Below are 25,015 nucleotides of genomic sequence, written 5' to 3'. Positions count from 1 at the left end.
CCTACGAAGAGATGCCTGAAAGAAACTTATCTAAAGTGACAAAAATCAACAGGATTTTTTTTCTTTTACACGTAGAAGAAAAAATATTTAACGTGTTATAAACATCAGTGTGACTGATGCAATTGGTTAGCGTTACTAATTGTGTATTATTAGACTCTGAATCTCAATTTTATGTTTTGATCGTCTAAAATAATATGCCAATTGCATCACTCGCAATGTGAAGAATCTGTATAGAAGGATTTCTTCGCGTTACAAAGTTATTTTTAGAAGTGTAACTTTTATTTTTAGATTTGAGTTGCCCTCCGAAACTTAATTTTTTACGGAAAATTTTTATTATTTCAAGAACTGTAGGCTTTGGAATTGTTTCGATTTTTTTAGACTAAATAAAACGACCCAATTAATAACCTAACCTTGGTTAATTTATCTGATTGTTTGAAAAAATGTGTAGAATATGGGGAAATCTCTTATTTATCCATTATCCCGTTATATTTTGATACGGCGTGTTGACTCACGACAGTAACTGTTAAGTTAGGCGACGTAGTATTTGTAGAGTGATGACACATTGAGATAACTTATGACATGCGAAGTTAGCACGTAAAGGCAATTTTACATCTAATACATGACATAACGTTGCTTTATAAGAAATTGTACGCAGCAGGACAACAGTTTTTTTCTTTGATCTGTGTAAAATGAGGTCTTAGCGATTATACCTTTTAGATACGTAACCATTTTATGGTTATAATTAGCTTCAACAAGCTGATAAGTATTTTATCATGTCTTGGTTTTCATGTTTTACGTATTTGCAACTTAAAATACTTTTAAAATGTATCATTTTTTTCTATCGATATAACTGATATGTGTGTATAGTTTACGTTATATAAAAGACATTTATGTCAGAACAATATTACTATAAAAATATACGTTGCCAAAGCTTTTATAGAGGAGAGCCAATAAATTACTGTTAGACTAAATATAAACTCCGTACACTCTGGTGTATTCAAATATGGGGAAAGTTATGTAACTTAAGTTAGATCATACCAAGTGTGTACAATAATTAAAAGCATAGTCAATGTGCATTGTATTCAGATTTTATTTTTGTCTTGTCATTAAACTGATTTAATTCCATCGAATAAACAGGCAGACACTCTACACTATATGAGGTAGGCAAGTTGGCAAGTCCTGGATATCCCTTATGTTATTTGAATAATCAGGAATTTACATGGAATCTATCAGCACGTGCTGATACACGTCTCATTTTAAAGTAGGTCAATCTCTCACTGACCATACATTAACGTGGAATCAAATATATAAGTGACATTGTAGAAAAACCTTAGTACTAATTAACACTTACTTTGTCTTACAGTCTATGGTTTGTGGATACACGGTCTTGTGACACATACTATATTAACGTGTACGACGGAGCTACTAAAAATGCTCCAAGTTTTAACAAAATTTGTGGTAGTGGAGTCTCAGGACTGATTGTATCGACAACAAACAAACTTTTTGTCACCTTTAAAACAGATAGCAGTGAAACATACAGAGGATTTTATGGGGAGTTCTATTCACACGGTAATTTTTTTTAAATTTCTACATACACTTGTTACAGATTTTAAAATTGTTTGTCACGGCAGGCCTGTACACGGGTCATTAGTATGGATAGCTATGAAGCACTTTAGAATCCCCTACACATTTATTTCTTTGATCGCCAAACTATACCACAAATCCAACAATCCAAGTGATAGCTAAAGACAAAAAAAAAAAAAGAAAACAGTAATAAAACATTGGGTTTTATAAGGGTATTTGATTTCTAATGTAATATTATTTCTTCTCGCTGACTCGCTACTGGAAAATAATGAACTGGAGCACAGATGATAAAGTCAAATTACGAGAATACTTTGATTTCGGAGATGATACATTAATTCTCTAGCATATTTAAAATAAATGCCCTTTATTTACTAATAATTGTGTTACCGACCAGGAATGTTGATATTCAAGAAAAAAAAATAATGTTAACGAACCAAATAGTATGCGGAATTATTACAAAAAGCAACTAATAATCAATGCACACTATAACACTTTAAACAATATTTGACATATTTAAACTTCACTCACGAGAATATAAAAAAATAATTCTGGTTTCAGTATTATATATTTATGGGAACTTTCCAGCGTTAGATCACTAGCAGAGCAAAAGTTTAATATTTCAAATAAAAATATTATAAGTGCAAAAAAGTGAAATTACTGGGTTTTCTTTCAACGATTTACTATTTAGGTATTATATTGACATGTGTTTTCGAAAAAATGTGGTGCTTTGGATATCATGTCCATATGGTCCATATGGTCCTGAAAAGAAACTAATGTTTTAATAGGTATCGCTAATGTAAATGTTTTAATAGAAGTAGTCGCAGAGCCTTCATTTTCTATCATTGAAAAAAAAATAGCAAATACTGTTTATAGACAATAATGACAATGATAACAATGTGCTTTATAGATGAAAATGTCGACAAAATCTATGTAAAAGTTTACATCTTTTTTCTAGTGAGATTGTTTTGCATACATCTCATAAATAAAAGTTCCTTTTGGGCTGCGCGGTCCCGCGGCCGTGTAGTAATTTTGAACCTGTCGCTCCGTAGTTTTAAGCTTGCCGTGCAGTCATTTTGTAAAATACACATAACCTTGTTCAAGACTTCTAAAACACAGCTCGCATAAAATATACGACACACACTAGCTATCCTCCTTATAGGGAGCGATTATAGACGATTTTAAAACTCTCATACAGAGGAAGCTTACACGTATCTATAACATCAGTACACCTGGATTTGCCAAAACCACGACCAATTAAACATCCTCGTGAGGTTTGAAAAAGGATACTAGTGCAAGTTATTGTTTTCGAGTGGACAAATAGGAAAACATTATTTGTCTACAATTTTTGGGAAGATTACAATTGGTGTTGATTGTAATTAATTTCTCAATATGCTTTTTACGAATATTAAAACAAATATCTTGAGAACTTGGTATCTCAGGTTGTCGAACTGTAAATAAAACATAAGAAAATACCCCTCTAAACTGATTTATAAGAAACATGAATTTTTAGGAATAAATTAGCGATGGTTATCATACAACATTGAGACTACTGATTCACTGAACCTGTCATAACTTGCTAATGCGATTCCAAGATATATATATATATATATATATATATATATATATATATATATATATATATATATATATATATATATATATATATATATATATGTGTGTGTGTGTGTGAAATCTAATGTCATTTAAACGTAAGGGAGAGGCATAAACGGTATGTAGACCTGCTAAATGCGATAAGATTTTCTCTCAAACCCCACAATCTGAATGCAGTTTGATAACTGAAAAAAGAAAAAAAATCATAAGATATGCGCAATGTGCAAGAGACAAGAATGAGAACAGAACGAAGAATATTGTGATGTCTGACACGTTCATGTATGTTGTATAACATCACATAACTGCTTCGAGAAGCTCAATTTTTAGATGCCTATGCACTGATAAAAGGGCATATATATGTTCTCATTACTCAAATTTTTATTATTTCTAATTAAACAGAGCAACAATAAACCATTTTGAAATAATAAATATTGATATTATTCATAACCCAGCCTATAATCGATAACTGTCCCCTTCTGGAAAATAGGGACACATTTCTCCCATGCTGTATCTTAAAAAATTAGGTTATCAAGAAATCTAATGTTGATTATCATTTGAAAAGTATTAGATTCAATTTTAAACTAAAATGAAGAACAATGTCTGTTAGTTTGAAGGATGGACGAATGTACAACCTCTTCTTTCACCTGATCGCTGGAAGACTGACAGCTAGTTCATAATATTATAATTTCAAGTTATTACATTTTATAATTTTCTATTTAGCTCTAACATAATAGTTGTATAGTAAATTTTAAATTAAATATTTATTCCTGTTGTCATTTTTAATATTATCTATTGGAATTACATGTCTACAAAATTGTATTAATATCAAATCTGGCCTTAATTAATGGCATTAATTAATAAAATATGTCAACACCACATTGCTATTTAAACAAAGCTTCACAAATACGTTTAAAAAAATAGTAGTTGATTTTTTAAAATATAAAATAAAATCGCTTTGAACTAGATGATTTCTTTGGATGCTGTATAGTTTTTACTCTATTGTGATTTGAACATGATTTTCATTTTAAATATAGTTTTAGACGATTTTTATATATTTAAAATACCTTTTTTACTTCATCAATGTTATGAGATATTATCTATTGGAATTTCATTAAACGATACATCTCTAAAATTGTTGGAATAACTGACATAAGTTAAATGTGACAGCTAAAGATAACCTCATCACTCTGAAAGAGTCTCAGGGTAATATCTCCAGCCCTGGATATCCGTTTGGCAAACTTGACAACATGATGTACACCTGGAACATACAGGGCAAAGTTGACAGTTATATCGTCCTTAAGTAAGTTGCCTTTTTTTAATTTACATTTTGTAAATTGTATTTTAGTATGCGCCAAATATTTGAGAATACAGTAATTTGTAACCGTAAGTTCTAACACAATGACAGCAAGTTTAAAATAAAATTAGATATGGCTTTCTCAGTATTTCAGACTTAGGAGAAGACTGCCAGTATGACTACCTAAGAATCTATGACGGGCCCACACCATTTGGAAATTTCTGCTCGTCAACACCACCTGGGTTAATGGCTTCAACAGGAAACTTAATGTTGGTTGTGTTAAAAACGAATAGGTCAAACTCATATAAAGGATTTTATGGAAACTATGAGATACGAGGTAATTGTTCTATATTATAATATTTGATAATGATTAATTATATGCATAATGAGGTAAAACATTTAAAATTTAAGATATAGCCTGTAATATTATATACATATTATGCATTTTACTTTAAATTACACATAATGCTATTTACAGCTTAGAGTTTCCTCGCATATTAATTACACATATTTACAAGAATTATTTTTGTTATCATTGTATTCATATACAGGTAATTGCATTATTATGCATTTTGATTGAACGTAAACTATGTACTATGTAAAATATTATTTATCTTTTTTATTTTAATTAAATATATAATTACGTCGAATTTAATGTCACAGTTCTTTGTCAACGACAACATGAAAAACATTTTAAAAAAACAACAAATAAAGTAATTACATTTGACAACTTTTTAAAATAAAATACATAAAATAAAAAACATTTGACAACTTTTTAAAATAAAAAAGATTATATTAAAAATTAAACTTACCTATGGTTTGGTTTGAACGTCTAAGCCGGATCTGTAGTGGTGTAGCTGGATGTAGGTGGATCGGAGAGGAGGGTAGCTCAATGGTTCAGTGGATGACTCGGCTGTCTCGATGGGTCGGTTGTACACTAAAAAAGTAAAGCGAATACAGTTGAATTCTTATTTAGAAAACGATTTAATTAAAAGGGTATTTTAATGTGGTTAGCTCCCTCAAAACAAAAAAGTAACATTAACCTTACCTATAAAGTTAATTCCTAAGGTTCCGTAAACAGACACAAAGTATACGCTCCGTGGTTGTTTAGGTGGATGTGTTGCTTGAGTCCTAAGCCGACGTAGGTTTAGTCTCGGGTCAATGGCTGTCTCAGACTGGTTAAATGGAGGTGATGTTTGGTTTGGAGTCCGAAGTCGAAGTGGCTTAGAACAAAATTCTCGCGTTCATTTATACGGTTGGTCGGCCTAAGTGTGGCGCCAGCCTGTCTCGTGCTGGCCAGGTGGTATTCAAATAAATGCAAATCCTTCGCGGAGGCTAAATTGCTTTTACAGCTGCGTGAGGAAAGACAACCCCGTGGGAATAGCATTCACATCGAAATTCCACTGGGTCATAAAAAACCACGACGCTGAACGAAGCGTGGCAACCGGTGCATTCCCATAAATCAGCATACCGGCGATGCTGCGTACGTCCCAATGCACTCAGTGAACCTTTACCTGCGGCCACCACCACCACCACCACCCCCTGGAGTATTTTACTGTATAACATGTTTAACCCTCACCCTCACCCTGCACCACCACCTAACCACCCCTGGAGTATTTTACTATATCTCGTTGTACCTCCGCCACCACCACCACCCCAGGCCATCACCACTCCCCCTCTCCTCCGCCACCACCACTCCCCCTCTCCTCCACCCCCAACATTACTCCCCCTCTCCTCCACCACCACTCCCCCTCTACTCCACCACCACCACCACCCCTCTCCACCACAACCACCAGGTGGTGTATTTTACTATATGTCATTGCTCCAGGCTTCCCCTCCCGCAGGCCACCACCACTCCCCCTCTCCTCCACCCCCAACATTATTCCCCCTCTCCTCCACCATTACTCCCCCTCTCCTCCACCCCCACCATTACTCCCCCTCTCCTCCTCCAACACCACCACCATCCCTCTCCACCACCACCAGGTGGGTGAGTATTTTACTATATCTCGTTGTACCTGCGGCTCCCCCTCCCCCTCCGATTATTTTACTATCTCGTAGTACCTGCGGCTCCACCCTCACCATTCGCTCCAAAAGTGACCTAATATACTACTCTTGTTGTCCAAAAGTTTACATTATACACCTTTTTTTAGGACACACACACACAACACACACACGCACATATAAAAGGAAATCACATCAAATTATTTATTTTAGTAAGGCTTTATTTATTCTGTTCTCGTTCACACTTGGTGATTTTAGTCCAAAGATTTTTTTATTCTAAATTTTCGGTCAGAAATATCCTCTCTGTTGGCCAAATGTCTTAAAGGTCAAGGTAGACCGATAAACAAAACGCAACAACGAGTAATAAACTTGGATTACTTAAGCATAGGTCTTATCAATTTTAACCGTAGCAACTGCTATGGAGAGTTTAGCAAACTGAACTTAGGGGCTAAAACAACAACAATGTCAATTACATACACACTAAATAAAACTAGAAGGAAGAGGAATATATAAATAGACTTGCATAAGACTACCTTGCCATGTTCGCATTAGTATTACAGTTTTCTTAAAACTTCTTTTTGACTTGAACTTCTTTAATCTAAGAAGGTTTACTTTTACATAATGCAATACGTCTAATTACAATTTTATTTTTACAACTCAATTTATTTTATTTTTTAATATCTTATGTTTTGACCAGCTTAGTAAAATTTGCTTTAGATTATAAACTGCAAGTTCCACTGACAAATATTCTAACCAAATCAATTGGAATTTATCTAGTGATGAATGAAGGAGGCAGCGTGGTCGGGTGTTAAAGCTCATGGTTGCTAAACTAAAAAGTCCAGAGTTCGAATCCGGGTCCAAATCAATAATAGGTCTCTGAGTACTGATCGTTCCTAACTTACGTTAGGGAAAGTAAACTCGGCTGGATATAGTGATGAACACACTATCACTTCATATGCCGAGGTCACAGAAACCAAATTTTATTTGTTTATCTTCTATATTCATATTTTTTTGAAAATTATAAAAACATAAACAAAAATGTATTTAAATATATATATATATATATATATATATATATATATATATATATATATATATATATATATATATATATATATATATAAAGTGGTATAACAACATGATATAGTTATAGAACCTTAAAGTTTACAAATGGTGAAAAAATAAAAACCAATGAAAATGTCGTGATTACAATATAGTCTAACTTATGTAAATAAATAAACGTACTTATAATCAACAAACAAGTATTAAAAATTCTTCTAATAATCAATAAGCAGTACAAATGGTGTAACCTGAAACATAACAAAAAAATTATGTAAATAAAATAAACGTTACTACAAATAATGTATCTAACAGCTGTTGACAGGTGTATAGATCGACTCAAACATGGAGTCAAAGTTAATTATAGATGTAATTAGATAGCTGACCACACAAAGAACAGATGGCGCGCTTCGCACGAATGTTTTTCAATGCGTATTGTTGTTATGAACTAATGAAAACACTAGATATGTTAAAAATAATTATTTCGATGAATAGGCCTATTTAAACATAAATTTTAAAAGACAAAAACAATTTGCAACGTTTTAAAATACAAAATATGATATTATTAAAAAAAAAACATTTATGATGTCATGATCGAAAATGTTGAAGTTAAGGTTTTGTTAAAAAACAAAAAATAAATAAATAAATAAACAAACTAAATAAGAAATAATCGAAAAAATAAATAAATAGTAATACCTCATTTTAAAATAAAACGAACTGTTTTCTATCTCGTAAACATCCTCGCAAAGTTTTAAAATTCAAATTTTAAAATGATAAATGATACCACATCATTTAAAATTAAACAAACTAATTAAAAACAACAAACAAATGAACACACTAATTAAAAAACAATCGAAACAAAAATTAAACAGTACTTCCTTTTTAAACAAAAATTAAACAAACTAATTAAAAAAACTAATTAAAATCAAACAAATTAAAAAACAAACGAAAAAATTGACCACTGATATAATGGCAGCCAATATTTTATACACAAAATCAAGTTTGCTGACTATTGTGATAAATTGTGAATGTTGTGCACGGCCCTGGTGTCAGATCGTCTGTGAAAACATCGCAAACGTGAGATAATCAATCACCGCCCGCTGATTGCCTGTCACGAACGTTTTAGCTTGTGTGCTAAGCTAATTATAGATTTAAAGGTTGCAACCAATTACAAAACCTCTCAGTAAAACTTCGCACGACCTTGCTCATAGACTATTAATTGTAACAGCTAGTGCGCTAATTATAGATTTAATGTTTCCCAGCACATAAATATCCCCTCGGTAAATTTTCGCATGAACGCGCTTAGTTAATTACAACAAGTATTGATTTTTTGTAACACCTGTCGCTTTGCCCCTACCCCTCAGTTAATGGGCTTGGCCAAAACTGTACATAAAGACAACTTTGATGATTAATGTAATAGGTTGTAAATGGTGTGGATGTCACAGACAAGGTAAAAACAATAAGGATTTCTCTAACGATAGAAAAAAATGTAAAGCAAGTATAGTAATACAATATATTTTTTAAACTAACACTTATTTATTGTACACACTAGCTGTGCTACGCTATTTTAAAAATAAACAAACTAATTAAAAACAAAACCCCCTGGACAAAATAGTTTTTGTCCGTGGGGTTTATGTCGAGGGGTTTATGTCCATGTGGTTTTTGTCCAGGGGGTTTCTGACCTTTGTCCTAAGTAGTTTCATGGAGTCGTTATTCCTCTTCTTCTTTGTACTACGATAACTCTCTAAAGATCGTGTTACCCTCTTGTTCAGCTTATTTTGATTTCTCTCAACATTTGTATGAGACGTATCACAACGTAATTTTGACACTGAAAGCTGGATCTGTTTTCTTCTCTCTAAGTTACTTTGTCTCTTAACCCTCATCTTAGAATCTATGCGGTGTAGGCAGACACAAGTACGTGTCGTATACCACATGTTGTACTCAAATATAGAGCATTACACCTAGTACAGAACAGAAGGTGCAATCTTAGACCATGCGAGCACAGTTATGCAAAAGTCACCTCGCGATTGCAGACGTACGTAGACAATCTTGGTTTAACATAACTTTTTCTGTGGTTTATAAGTTAAAGTCTTAGTGCAGCATGCACTGTACAATTACGCCTTCCCAATATACTATATTTAACTCCTGAATAATATTCGGACCGGTAGGCTTGTACCCATTTCAGCGATAGGCCTACTCACCCGTTAGACGGCAGGCGACTCAAATATCACCAGATATGTATATGTATAGTTAGCGAAGTGAGTGAAATTTCTACTAAGTCGATAAAACTCAAAGGAGAAGAACGTTCTTTAAATGTTCTGTTGATTTACCAAATAACATTTTACCTACATACGTGCAGACAACCAAAAACATGCATTTTTCTTTAATTCTTGTCTACTACGTCATTCTGCTTTCGCCGCGTCATGCAGGCATTACCCATATTTAATAACATCCAAAACAAGCAGCAAATACTCGCTACCCATATAGTCTACTGTTAGTCCAATTATGTTTAACTTTAATTCTTAACATCTAAATTGACTATCCATACTGCCTATCTTCGATTAGGTTTTCAAAACACTTGAGAATTTAAATGATTAATTAATTGGTGATAGGCTGTAAGTAATAACAGTCTGAGTAATTTTATGCCATACACATGTTGGTGGAATATTTGAAAACTTATTAACTCGCAAAGTTATTAGAACTGCAAAGGCTTCCAAGTTTAAGCAAATATTATATTAAATTTACTTTTGCAGTTAAGTTGTACATTTTAATACAATAAAAAACTTGATTAATAAAGTAATATTTATTTAAATGAATGCTATAATTTGTGAATTTTCGTTTCTGTTTAAAATAGCATAAAAATTATTTAGAAATTATTACTTTAAAAAGTTACCTCCCCTGTACATAGACCAAATAACGTGGTCTTTGTTTACTTTTTTTTACTTTCTAGTATACAATAGGTAGATGAAATATATATATATATATATATATATATATATATATATATATATATATATATATATATATATATATATAAAGCAATGTATATTTGTGTGTGTGTGTATCTTTTATGCATTACTACACCTCTCATCACATCGCCATGAAGCTTTGTGAAGTTGTTAAGAATATTCCTGGGCAGGTTTCTGAGGGGAAAAAAATTCAAATTCGCAGGGGTGGCGCCCCGGCAGGGCGCAATTTGTTTTTTCTCTATATACTGTATATAAATAAATGTCGATTTTGGTTTGACATCGTTCATCCGATAGCCAGGAGACTTTGGAAGAGTTGATAAAAACACTCTTCGAAAGGTTTCTGTAAAACAAATCATTTATAATTTCGCAAGGGCGGCGCTACGTGAGGGTGCGATGTTTCTATATACACGGTATATACAAATAATAAAAGTGAATTGCATGAAACTTTGGGAAGATGTTGAGAACATTCCTAGGGAGGTTTCTGCTTTAAAAACATTTTCAAATTTGTAGAGGTGGCGCCCCTGCAGTGCGCGATTTATTTTCTCTCTCTAAACGGAATATAAAAATATACGTCGATAGCGGTTACACGGCGTTCATCCGATCACCATCAAACTTTGGGGAGTTGATTAGAACATTCCAGGAAAGGATTCTGCAATTTTTTGTTTTAATTTCGTAAGAGCGACGCCTCGGGAGGGTGCGATTTTTCTCTACATGTGGTGTATGAAAATAATAAAAGTGAATTGCAGTGACACCGTTTACACAATCGCCATAAAACTTTGGGAAGATGTTGAGAATATCTCTAGCGAGGTTTCTGCGCAATATTCTTTTTCAAATTTCCAGGGGTGGCGACCCGAAAGGGCGCGATTTGTTTTCTCTCTATATACGGTATATTCAAATAAAAGACGATTGAGGTTCGATACAGTTTATCCGGGTGCCATAAAACTTCAGGGAGTTGATGAATACTCTCGAGAAGGTTTCTGGGATAAGTGAGGGGGAAAGGGGGTGGGGAGTGGGTGGGGGTCAGGGTGTGGTGGTGGGAGGGGGATTTAATTTTGCATGGGCGGCCCTGGTCTTTCCCGTGAACGCTATGGCGTAAAAACAAAAGGAAAAAGAATATACAAGAGCGTGGGGTGGTGTCTATAGAATAAAGATAATCCAACCGCAGCTATGGTAATTTTTTACAAAACAACCATCAAGTCAAAAATGAAAGAAAATTTACTTTTTTTAACTGGGCCCCTAAATAGCGTGCCCCCCCCCCCTCCCCACCCCCGCATTGCGGGGTCTGGCGGCACTGTAGTTCCGCCCCTGATTCACCTAGGGGGAAAGTTATGTAATTTATGTTAGATCATACCAAGTATGTACAACCATTAAAAGCATAGTCAATGTGCATTGTATTCAGATTTTATTTTTGTCTTGTTATTAAACTGATTTAATTCCATCGAATAAACAGGCAGACACTCTACACTATATGAGGTAGGCAAGTTGGCAAGTCCTGGATATCCCTTACAATATTTGAATAATCAGGAATTTACATGGAATCTATCAGCACGTCCTGATACACGTCTCATTTTAAAGTAGGTTCATATCACACTGACCAAACATTAACGTGGAATCAAATATATAAGTGACATTGCAGAAAAACCTTAGTACTAATTAACCTTTATTTTGTCTTATAGTCTATTGTTTGTGGAAACTGAGTCTTGTGACACATACTTTCTCCACGACTCTATCACCGTGTACGACGGAGCTACTAAAAATGCTCGAAGTTCAAAGAAAGTCTGTGGTAGGGGAGTCACAGAAGTGATTGTATCGACAACAAACAACCTTTTTGTCACATTTAAAACATACAGCTCTGTAACATACAGAGGATTTTATGGGGAGTTCTATTTACACGGTAATTTTTTTTTTAAATTTCTACATACACTTGTTCTAGATTAAAAAAAATGCTTGTCACTGCAGGCATATAGACAGGTCATTAGTATGGAAAATTATGAAGCACTTTAGAATCCCTTACACATTTATTTCTCTGATCGCCAAACTATACCACAACTCCAACAATCCAAGTGATAACCAAAGACAAACAATTAAAAACAGTAATAAAACATTGAGTTTAGTAAGGGTAATTGATTTAACATTTAATATTATTACTTCTCCCTGACTCGATACTGGAAAATAACGAATTGGAACACAATATATAAACTTAAAATACCTGAATACTTTAATTTCGGAGATGACACCTTCATCATATTTACTTATAATGGTGTTACCGACCAAGAATGTAGATATTCAAGGAAGAAATTATGTTAACATACTTAAGGCAATGCTGAATTATCACAAAAAGCAACTAATAATCATGGCACACATATAACACTTTAAACAATAATTGGCATGTTTAAACTTCACTCATGAGGATATTAAAAAATAACATCGGAGAAATAATTAAGGCTAGAAAAACAGTCTCAGTTAGACATAGCCTCAGAAAGACAGTTAATAATACTAATAGACAGACTTAAATTTAGAATAAATAAATCGAAACTTCTGGTAGAAAATACAACTAGCCACACATCTTTTACACAGCCCCGGTAACCAATATCCTGCCTGTGTCTTTTTTGAAAAAAAAAATTTTTTTATAAAACGTATAACAACTCTTTCAAAACAACTTATGTACAATTGTATTTGGAAAATGTTGGACTACGTGTGTGTTTTGTGATAAAAAAAAATAATTAAGCAAATAAAAATTAATAGAAATATTAAATTTTAATCTCGGGTAAGTGCCCATCTGTTGTCAAAGCCCCTCTGTGGTCAAACTCCCTATGGTCAAACCCCCTATGGTCAAAGCAACTGTGGTCAAAGCACCTAGGACCGTTTATTGCACTTATGTGACGCTAGAAAGACAGTTAATAATTCTAATAGACAGACTTAAATTTAGAATAAATAAATCGAAACTTCTGGTAGAAAATACAATAGCTAGAAACACGTAGATGATTATATCAACAATTGTTTTTTTTGTTTAAAATTGATATTGGTGTATTCAATAGTATGAATTCAATTATGAATTAACCTAAATACTATATTTATTTATTATTTTATTTAAATACATTTACCTTTTAAATATCTAAGAAGTAAGAATTTTACTTATAATAATAAAGAGGATCTGCAAATTCAACCAGCAGACTAATACTAGAAATAATCTGAGGAGAATAATTTCAATGGTCATGATTTACTTGAAAAGAATGAATCACCGCGTTCTTACAACAACAGTGGGGAATGATATATAAATCCCAGCATTTACGGGAGCTTCAGGTACATATTTTAGAAAAGGGGATTGTGAAATTACTATTGTAACGCCCCAATAGTTTTTCCTCTCCAAAATTTCCCATTTAACATTTTAATTTTCCTAAGGAGATGTAGCCTATATTGTTTGGTTAGATAACTTTTCGGATAGGGAGGTGACTACATCGATGCAAATAATTATCATTAAAAAAGTTTTAAAAAACCCACGTTTTCTGATTGAACTAAAAAGTAGAAAATAAATGCTATACATCACAATAATGCAAGCGATCACTCTACTATAAGCGATGAAAAACGTGGGGCGCCGAAGTAATGGGTTTTTTATCGGTTATTGTTAATATAAGATGTAAAAGTTATATTACTATTGATTAGATAATACTATTGACTTTTATTAGGGAGCTTGTAGGGAATCAAGAGTATTAGAAACTGTAAGAAAATCACGGCGCCCCACGTTTTTCATCGCTTATAGTAGAGTTATCGTTTGCATTATTGTGATGTATAGCATTTATTTTCTACTATTTAGTTCAATCAAAAACCGTGGGTTTTTAAAAACTTTTTAAATTATAATTATTTTCTACTTTTTAGTCTTTATCTGATTGTTTGCATTAAAATCTTGCTATCGATTTTATCATTTCGCATTCACTTTTTTTTGGGTAAACGAAGACAACTCTTAAAAAACACTTGCCTTTTCCAATGGACGTTTTTTCTGTGTTACTGTTTCTTTCACCATTTTGCCCTCGCGTGCAAACCATTCGACCATCAACATTCTACTTCCTGATCAGTCAGATTTGTATAGGTTTGTACACAAACACCTCGTGACCACTACTCACTAAGCCATAAGAGGGAGAGTACCGAACCTTGTTTTCATAAAATTACAATTACTAGGTTATGTCCCTTTTTTGTACAAATATATAGGGGTCTAAAATGATCAATAAAATTTTTCCATGGATCAATTTAGTAATAATAACAACTGAATATTGTATTGTCATCGGAAACAAAGCTTCCCTGAAAATTTCAGCGCGCTAGCTAACTTGGAAGTGCCCAAAATTTCGATCGCAAGATTTGATTGGAAAACCAAACAGACGCGAAAGCAAGTTAAAGAAAACGTGGGAAAATAGATAAAGCAGACCTATAGAGAGGATTCGAGGTCGTTTTAATAAAATATCCGATGTTTGGACAGACGCCTCTGAATTCCGTACACAGATAATATCAAACATGAAGTCTATAAAATGCTTATTAACGCTATTGACCCTTGTGAAGATTTGAATATTATTTGTCTGGGCTAAAACACTCATATTTTATGGACACGGGACTTTTTGAGTAGCTTTTCTAGGACAATACTGCAAGGAACAGAGTCGAGGTTGGGGACGGGGCGAGAAACAATAGATACAGATTCAATAGAATAAGTGTCAATGTATGTAATAACTAGAATAAAAATTAATGGATTTTAGATGACAATGATATATACTCGTTATTTAGTTTGTCTAAAGAAGGTATTGTCTTTGTCAAAAAGTAAAACACGACCATTACTGACAAAAAGAAGAATTTGCAAAGTAAATCCCTAAGCGCAAGATTTTATGGCAGCGAATGCTGAAGAGTAAAATTTATCACCCTCGGATTGATGGACTCTTTTTCCAAATGCCTACGAAGGATAAAAGGCATCTATTGGCCTAACACCATCTCCAATGAAAGATTACTAAAAGAAAAGGAATACGTTATAAAAATAATTTTTAAAATTACGATTTCATTTGATCAAAGAAAAACTAAATGTAATAGTAATGGACGGAACATTTTAAATGTTAGATTACAGCATATTTTTACAGCTGTATTATTTGTTTCAACTAATGTATTGTTCTTGACTTTTTTGTATTAATTATTGTTCTTTGTGTTCTTAAAATATTATTTATTATCATAAGAATAATATATTATTATGGATAAGATAACTGTATTGCTCACACCTCAAAGCTGGTAAATGAATAAAACAATATTCATATTAAAGTATTTGTTTCAAAAGCTCCCCACAGTATTTTCTATTGTTTTTACTTAACTTGTTCGATACATTTAACTTCATATGTACGTGCTGATCATTTGGACTCATACTAACCTTTTTTTAACTATTCTGAATTTATGTAATAGAAGTGGCGCTTGTAAAGCGAAGTGTTTATAGTAAAATGGTAGCTAAAAAAAACGTGCTCTTTCTTTTCAATAGCGTGATTAACCCTTTGAGGACCAAGGGACACCGGTGTCCAAAATGTTCATATTATTGCCAAACGAAATTGGAATAACATAGAACTGTTGAATTAGCTTTAAAAAAATTATTCCATGATAGAATTTATCTAAATAAGGCTGTTTTTAGTATATATGAGATAGTTTTGTTGTCATATTTATGGAAACTTTCCGCTTTTACATCATTCGCAAGGATACAGTTTACATGTGTATATAATAAATACTTAATGTAACAGAGATAAATAACTGGTGGTTTTTCAAAGGTTTCTTCTTCTTCTTCTTCGTTCTTAATTATTAGTGTTGAAGGGGAACGAGAATTATCTGCCAGTGAGTTTGAACTCGAGACTTTGTTCAAATTTATCAACCATGAGCTTTTTGTCGACTCGACCACGCCTCCAACACAATTAAGCGTTACGTGTCAACTGGTTATGCGCCATTGAGGCCATTGACTCCGATTTCAGCCTGCTTTTCTTTTTGGATTTGCTTCCATAGCCTTTGTCCAACCAAGAACAAACTACAAGGCAGCAGTTGTTTAATTTTGGAGTTGTCTCTCCTAGAAGAGTGGCTGTCCCCAGCTAACGAGCCTCATCTGCCCGGGGGTTCGAACTCGAGACTTTCCGGTTTAGCAACCGTGAGCTTTACCGACTCGACCACGCCGACCCCCTTCAAAGGTTTAATATTGAGGTATTTTATTTACATTTGTTTTTCATAATAGTTTTACTTGTTTTTTTTTAAAGAGTAATTTGTTTTCCTTGGGACATAACTACGGTCCGGAAGGGAGCTAACTTTTTTGGCAGTTGAATATATATAGAGGGAAAGCTTTGATTTACTATCACTGACCAAAATACTGAGCAAATGTTGTTTACAGACAATAATGCCGATAAAAACAACTTGCTTTTTGATAAAAAAAAGTGTGAATTTTCTGTAGAAAAATGTCGACAAAGTAAGTCGTGTAGAAGACATAATTGAATGACCTGTCAAGTCCCAGAAATGATTGTCACCACAGTGATAAATCCTACACATTATTCTAGTCATTCTGTTTTGCATACATTGCATACATCGCCAATCTCACATGCAATATAGTAGGTTGAATTATGGATTTTAAAATTAATATACTTTTTTATTGCAAATACACTATTAACTTCCTTACCCCTTAAGAGAACATTTGACATTACATTTAAATATCTAGCTTACTCAGCTGACAAGAAAAGAGAGAATTTTAAAATTATCCTATAATGGAAAATGAAAGGCAAAACCACACGTTCTTGCACCTCAGCCGGCATGACAGGACGTTGTGAACTTGTGTACACAAGTTTTTAAATGCTGCCATTGCAATTGTGTTAACGTAGGTTATTTACTTACCGGAAACTAACAAAAAATAACTGGTTAATAATAACAAAACTATATGTAGTTATTATATAGACTACTGTTCCCTCTAATCTGCATGGTCGCGCAGCCGATCAGTAGTTTTGAACATGCCGCGCTGTCATTTCGTAAAATACATGTAATCTTGTATATGACTTTTAGAACACCCCGCACACAAATATACGATGCACAATAGATTTTCTCCCCTCAGAAAGAGCGTTAACAGTGACAATTACCACTCGGACATACTCCCTCCCCACCCGATATTTCCATCTCGGAGGAATTACCCAATGTCTAAGTATGAATAAGTTAGGACTAGGGTTAGGTTAGGGCTAATGTTAGGGTTAAATCTTGGTTTAGAGTTGAGTTTAGGTTTTGATGTTAGGGTTATATATAGGGTTGGAGTTTGGGATTAAGGGCAGGGTTCTTCAGAATCAGGGTGGGGTGTAGATATTTGACGGGGAGGGGTAATGTCCTAGACCCGAAGCTGATACTTTACATTATGATCAATAACACATGACTTGCCCAGCAAACAATCAAATGTCCCCGTGAGATTTGATAAAAGAGACTGGAGCAAGATTTGTTTTTACTAGAGACCTCTGAAAACACACTTTCAAATACAAGCTATTGACTATGGTTATGGGAAATTTACAATAGATGTTGATTGTAATGAACATCCCAATGTTATTTGGCATATAAAATCCTTGTTATTTTGAGTGTTTTGTAGCTCTGATTATTGATAATAGTAAACATTTAGTTATTCATTTTCAAACTCATTCGCAAGACATCTGTAGATTTTTTAGAATGAAACTTGTGATGGTATACAATGTACTTCTAAGTTTGAAGACTACTAGTCCACGGAACCTGATCTCCATGTTTCATATGTTGATAATGCGATGCCAAGATATAGAAATGAAGTAAAAAAAGGCTACAATGCAAAATCAAGCTTGTATATAGTATTTAAATAAAGCGCTTATTATACAATTCTAAATAGCGAAAACATATCTATGTAGTGATATAGAAGAATGTGTTGAGCGTAATGAGAAGATTTATGTACTAATGTACTAGTTTTATGACAAAAAATAATTGTACTATGCTTAGAAGTACATTTAGCACTTGGCGCTAAGAATGCTAAAATTATCAGAATGCTCTGATATGACATTTTTTAAAAATTCGTTACATAAAAAGTTTTAAAATGTTGTAAAATAACTATGCAATTTTACAAATTTATTAAAAGCACCATTAGTTATTGTCATATTAAACAACAGTTTCCTTAAAATGAAAAGTGATTTAACAGTACCTTAATCATGACAAAATTGTAAAAACCACAGATAGCCATATTGTTCTGAACGAGTCTCAAGGTAATATCTCTAGCCTGGGATATCCGATTGTAAACCAGGACAACAGGATATACAATTGGACTATACTAGGGAACCTTAATAGTTACATTGTCCTTAAGTAAGTTGCCTTTATTTCAAAGTACTATATTACACAGAAATGAAGTAACTTAAAACAAAAGTTAAAAGGTATAAGTATCTAATAATTAAATCATTTCCAAGTGTGAGTTCAATAAAATTGCAAGTACGATTTACACTACATTTGTTTCATTACAGAATTTCAGATTTTGAATTAGCAAATAGTTGTCAGTACGATGATTTAAGAATATTTGACGGGCCCACAATGTCATCATCGATGTTTGGGAATTTCTGCTCGTCAGTACCACCAGGGTTAATGGCTTCAACGGGAAACTCCATGTTTGTTGTGTTGCAAAAGAACAGCTCTAACAAATACAAAGGCTTTTACGGAAATTATGAGATAAGAGGTGAATGTTTTTCTTTGTTTTTACAATATAACGAGATTTAAAGAAAGTATTTTGTAAAACTATGTGTTCCTTTACAGTTTTATTGAACGTTAGGTTTTATTTTAAATATGTGTTTCCTGTTGAAAATTGTTGATTTATAGGGTTCGGCGTGGTCGAGTCGGTAAAGCTCATGGTTGCTAAACCGAAAAGTCTCGAGTTCAAACCCTCGGGCAGATGAGGCTCGTTAGCTGGGGACAGCCACTCTTCTAGGAGAGACAACTCCAAAATTAAACAACTGCTGCCTTGTAGTTTGTTCTTGGTTGGACAAAGGCTATGGAAGCAAATCCAAAAAGAAAAGCAGGCTAAAATCGGAGTCAATGGCCTCAATGGCGCATAACCAGTTGACACGTAACGCTTAATTGTGTTGAAGGCGTGGTCGAGTCGGCAAAAAGCTCATGGTTTGTAAATTCGAACAAAGTCTCGAGTTCAAACCCACTGGCAGATAAATCTCGATCCCCTTCAACACTAATAATTAAGAACGAAGAAGAAGAAAGGAGAAAAGAAGTTGATTTATATCGAACAGTATACCAAAATACGTTGAATCTTTATAATCTATTATTATTATTATTGAATGTATTAATATATTTTAAATGACCATAGCTTATATTTTAAATAGGTGAACGCAATGTTCAAATTTTTACAAAAATTTGGACAGGTATATTTTAAAATGGAATACGTAAAAAATATTGTTGATTTCACATTATCTAAAACCTAATTTTCTGATACTACACAATGGTGTCTAAAGAGAGAAGCTGTACACTTAATAAATCAGGCAATTCGGCAAGTACTGGATATCCATTAAAATCTTTTTAATTTTCAGAAAGTGTCATGGACTCTAGCATCGTACGCTGCTTTAATCAGTATCACATAAAATTATCACAAGCAGGCAGATAAACACATACACACAGACACAAAGAGATACATACACAATTGAAAAACTAAGTTGTTTTGACTCAGTGAGGAGTTATAGAGAAAATTCCTAATCCGTTTCACGTATTCTATATTCTTCAATGGGAATGTTGTTGAGATTGATTGGGGAAAGGTACAGAAGGTCTGCGACTGAGTCAGTTCGTTGTAGCATGGCCATGAAGTGATTCACCTGATGAAGAATGTATAAGGGCTCTCACCTGTTTCTTTTGGATTAATCTGTTTCCACCACTTCTGAGCTTGTCCATGTGGCTTGAGAGAGCCACTGTAATAACTCTTTTAGAGATAAATGTTGGATTTCTGTGAACTGGTGGAAATGCTAGTTTAGACCACCTATCCTAATAATGGATCGGTCAAAAACAAAGAAAGCAGCATATGCTTGGACGTCGCCGGCCCAGGTGTAGTTCTTAAAGCACACATAAAGATAATCCAACATTTGAAAGAATTCTCCGTGAGTCATCTGGATAAGCTTTTCATGTACTGTCGGATTAAGCAGCAGGTATGATGCTATGAGCAAGCGAATGTTCTGTGCCTGTGCTTCCGATTGAAACATGCATTTCGAAATGCCTCTTTCGACCTAAGTAGTTTCGTTGAGTCGTTGTTCCTCTTCCTTTCTGTACTACGATACAGGGGCGGAACTACAGTGCCGCCAGACCCCGCAATGCGGGGGGGGGCCCACGCCATTTAGGGGCCCACGGCCGACCATAAAAAAAATTGTTATAGTTAAAAAAAATGTTCTTGCATTTTTGGCTTAATGTTCGATTTGTAAAAAAGATTACCGTAGCTGCGGTTGGATTATCTTGATTCTGTAGACACCACCCCACGCTAATTTTTCCTTCGTTTTTAAACCACTGTGAAAGCCGAGTCATCTTTCTCCTACAATGAAACTTATCAAAGATAAGCAAACGTTCAAACCACTTCCATGACTTATTTCCCTTTTTTAAATAGTCGAATAGTGATGCTCATAAGCCTCTTTTTAATAGATTTGTACTAAACAAATTAAAAAGCAATTACTTCTCTTTATTATTATTTGTTTATAAATTACTTACTAAAGAATGACACTGTATAAAAAGAAAATGTATTTAAAATTAATAAAATAAATACAAAAAACCTTAAAAATAAACATGACACGAGACACCATTATTTACAGAAAGCTTTCATGTTTTATATTCTTTTGACCGAAGGGAGGTTAAATTTGTCATACGGCAAAGATAATATAAAATTGATTTTCACAAAACAGACTAATGCACTTACACCAGGGGTCGGCAACCTGCGGCTCGCGAGCCGCATGCGGCTCCCTTGATATCAAGATGCGGCTCTCCAGCTCCTTGCACACATACTCATAATCTTAATAAAAAAATAAAATATTTAAAATAAAAAATTTTTAGTGGCTCTTTAAAACCAGTGAAATTTTGAAAATTGTAACTTTTGGCTCTTCCGCTTCAAAAGGTTGCCGACCCCTGACTTACACAAATGAATGTAATTTGTTTTATTTTAAAAAATACCCACGTATTTCTCATAACACGAACAGGCCAACATGAATAAGTATCCTGTGTTCGTATGTTGTGTTTGAGTATATATATATATATATATATATATATATATATATATATATATATATATATATATATATATATATATATATATATATATATATATACATATATATATATATATAGACCTATATATGTATATATATGTATATATGTATATATATATATATATATATATATATATATATATATATATATATATATATATACATATATATATACATATACATATATATATATATATATATATATATATATATATATATATATATATATATATATATATATATATATATATATATATATATATATACATATATATACATATATAGGTCTATATATTTATATGGGGGGGCCTAAAAATTTTTTTTTGCGGGGTGGCCCCTTTTTTCTAGTTCCGCCACTGCTACGATAACTCTCTAAAGATCGTGTTATCCTATTGTTCAGCTTGTTTTGATTTCTCTCAACATTTGTACAAGACGTATCACCACGTAATTTTGACACTGAAAGCTGGATCTGTTTCCTTCTTGTGGCAGACCACTATCATAGCCTGTGACACGGAAGACGCGAGCTGGCGTGACCTCTGAACCCTAGCCTTATAGACACAACAAGGACTATTATTCGACCAGACAAGCGACACAAGTATAGGGACGACGATACAGACAAATAGTAGCTATTTTGTAACTGAAATAGAGCTTTGGCGTTGAACCTTTAGGGTTCAGAGGTCACGCCAGCCCGCGTCTTCCGTGTCACAGGCTATGATAGTGGTCTGCCAAGAAAGCTCTATTTTTGTAGAGCTGATTGACCTAGATTCTATATCTAGATCTATAAATAACTTTCTTGGCCACCTGATATTTAGATCTATAAATAAATAGATAACTTTTTTGGACATATTGTAGAGCTAGAGAAATTTTATTTTTAAAACTAAATGAAAAAGACAGTTGAAAATTGATATAAGTGTTGGAACGTAATAAAAACAGCAAACGGACGTATTGTTTAAGTTATAGCCGACAGAAAATTAGAACGCGTTAAACTTTTGAATGGCTCACAAAGTCTATGATGGAAGCCGCCATTTTATTGTACTAAATATAAACAAATCATGTTTAAAATAGTATAAAAATTATTTAGATATTAATACTTCAAAAAGTTACCTCCCCTGTACATAGACCAAATAACGTGTTCTATGTTTACTTTTTTTTTACTTTCTCGTATACGATAGATTGATGGCATTTCATATATATGTATTATATCAAACTTTCTCGAATATTCTTATACAACACTACGGGTCATAGAGACTCGGGATATAGACAATATTTTTAATCCATTTTAATCACCTAAACTTTTTATAATAGAATACAGTCTCGTAGAAAAAAGAATTGCACAAGTGAACGCCTAACAGATTGTGCATAATAGTGAGAGAGATTATTAGTACTTTATAAATTCACATGCGTGTTATGAGAAATCGAAAATAGCGTAAATTACTACTTCCGTTCAACGGGAATTACTCACAATTTGACAGAAGGCAGAGAATTATATTTTTTACTTATACGTGAAATTTTATGTATCTATCTAAAAAGTTTTCGGCTTTTCGAAAATTGAAAGTAAAAAAAGTTTCACTTCCAGTTATCGTAAATCGCTGAAAAGTTGTTACGGATCTACAAGTTTGATATAATACTTAGATATGTAATTTCATCAACATAGCTGTGACTGTACTCAAGTTGTCGTGTTTACAGACACACATACACACACACACACAAACAGACATACGGACAAGATTACAAAATTATGATTTTCCGACTCAGGAAGGTGTAAAACGTCGAGATTTCTAAAAATCTCGATTTTTTTTGCACGATTACAATACTTTATACTCTGTATATACGAGAAAGTAAAAAACATTTTACGTGTTCGAAACATTAGTGTGACTGATGCAATTGGCTAGCGTTACTAATTTTGTATTATTAGATGCTCGATCTCAATTTCTGTTATTTTTAGAAGTGTGACTTTTTTTTAGATTTGAGTTGCCCTCCGAAACTTAAATTTTTACGGAAATATTTTTATTAGTTCGAGAACTCGTGGCTTTGGAATTGTTTGGATATTTTTAGACTAAAGGAAACAATCCAATTAATAATCTAAATTTGGTTAATTTATCTGATTGTTTGGCAAAATGTTTAGAATATAGGAAAATAATGTAAATTATTCATTATCCTGTTATGTTTTCATAAAGTGTGTTAAGTCAGGACAGTAGCTATTACGTTAGGCGACGTAATATTTGTAGAGTGATGACACGTTAAGATAACTTATGACATGCGAAGTTAGCACGTAAAGGAAAATTTACATCTAAATACATGATATAACGTTACTTTATAAGAACTTGTACGCAGCAAGACTCAACATTTTTCTTTGATTTGTGCTAAATGAGGTCTTAGCGATTATACCTTCTAGATACGTAACCAGTTTATGTTTATAATTTGCTTAAAAAAGCAGACACGTATTTTATCATGTCTTGTTTTTCATGTTTTACGTATTTACAACTTAAAATACTTTTAAAATTTATCATTTTTTTCGTTTCGATATAACAGATCTGTGTGCATAGTTTACGTTATGTAAAAGGAATTTATGTCAGAAAGTATTGCTATAAAAATATACGTTGCCAAATGTTTTATAGAGGAGAGCCAAAAAGTTACTGTTAGACTAAATATAAACTCTGTACACTCTGGGGTATCCAACTATGGGGAAAGTTATGTTAGATCATACCAAGTATGTACAACCATTAAAAGCATAGTCAATGTGCATTGTAATCAGATTTTATTTTTGTCTTGTCCTTGAACTGATTTAATTCCATCGAATAAAACAGGCAGACACTCTACACTATATGAGGTAGGCAAGTTGGCAAGTCCTGGATATCCCTTACGATATTTAAATAATCAGGAATTTACATGGAGTCTATCAGCACGTGCTGATACCCGTCTCATTTTAAAGTAGGTTCATATCTCACTGACCATACATTAACGTGGAATTAAAAATGTAAGTGACATTGTAGAAAGCCTAAGTACTAATTAACACTTATTTTTCTTATAGTCTATCGTTTGTGGAAACAGAGTCTTGTGACATAGACTATATCACCGTGTACGACGGAGCTACTAAAAATGCTCCAAGTTCTAAGAAAGTCTGTGGTAGGGGAGTCTCAGATGTGATTGTATCGACAACAAACAACCTTTTTGTCACCTTTAAAACAGATAGCAGTTATACGTACAGAGGATTTTATGGAGAGTTC

The 25,015-nt window shown here is 33.2% G+C and overlaps 1 long non-coding RNA gene across 1 annotated transcript; it reads left to right on the top strand.

Annotated features, from left to right (window-relative positions):
- The first annotated feature begins 1,424 nt into the window (after positions 1-1,424).
- LOC131942597 (uncharacterized) lies at positions 1,425-24,979 on the top strand. The gene is made up of 3 exons (XR_009386791.1): positions 1,425-1,569; positions 11,969-12,092; positions 24,820-24,979. It is a non-coding gene; the product is annotated as an uncharacterized LOC131942597 (long non-coding RNA).
- The last annotated feature ends 36 nt before the right edge of the window (positions 24,980-25,015 follow it).

This window comes from Physella acuta, unplaced genomic scaffold (genome assembly GCF_028476545.2).
Source record: "Physella acuta isolate Inbredline_101_S28 unplaced genomic scaffold, ASM2847654v3 ptg000412l, whole genome shotgun sequence".
Lineage (NCBI taxonomy): Eukaryota > Metazoa > Mollusca > Gastropoda > Physidae > Physella > Physella acuta.
The sequence above is the reverse complement of the archived record's forward strand: the minus strand, read 5'-3'. Positions and strand labels throughout refer to the sequence as shown.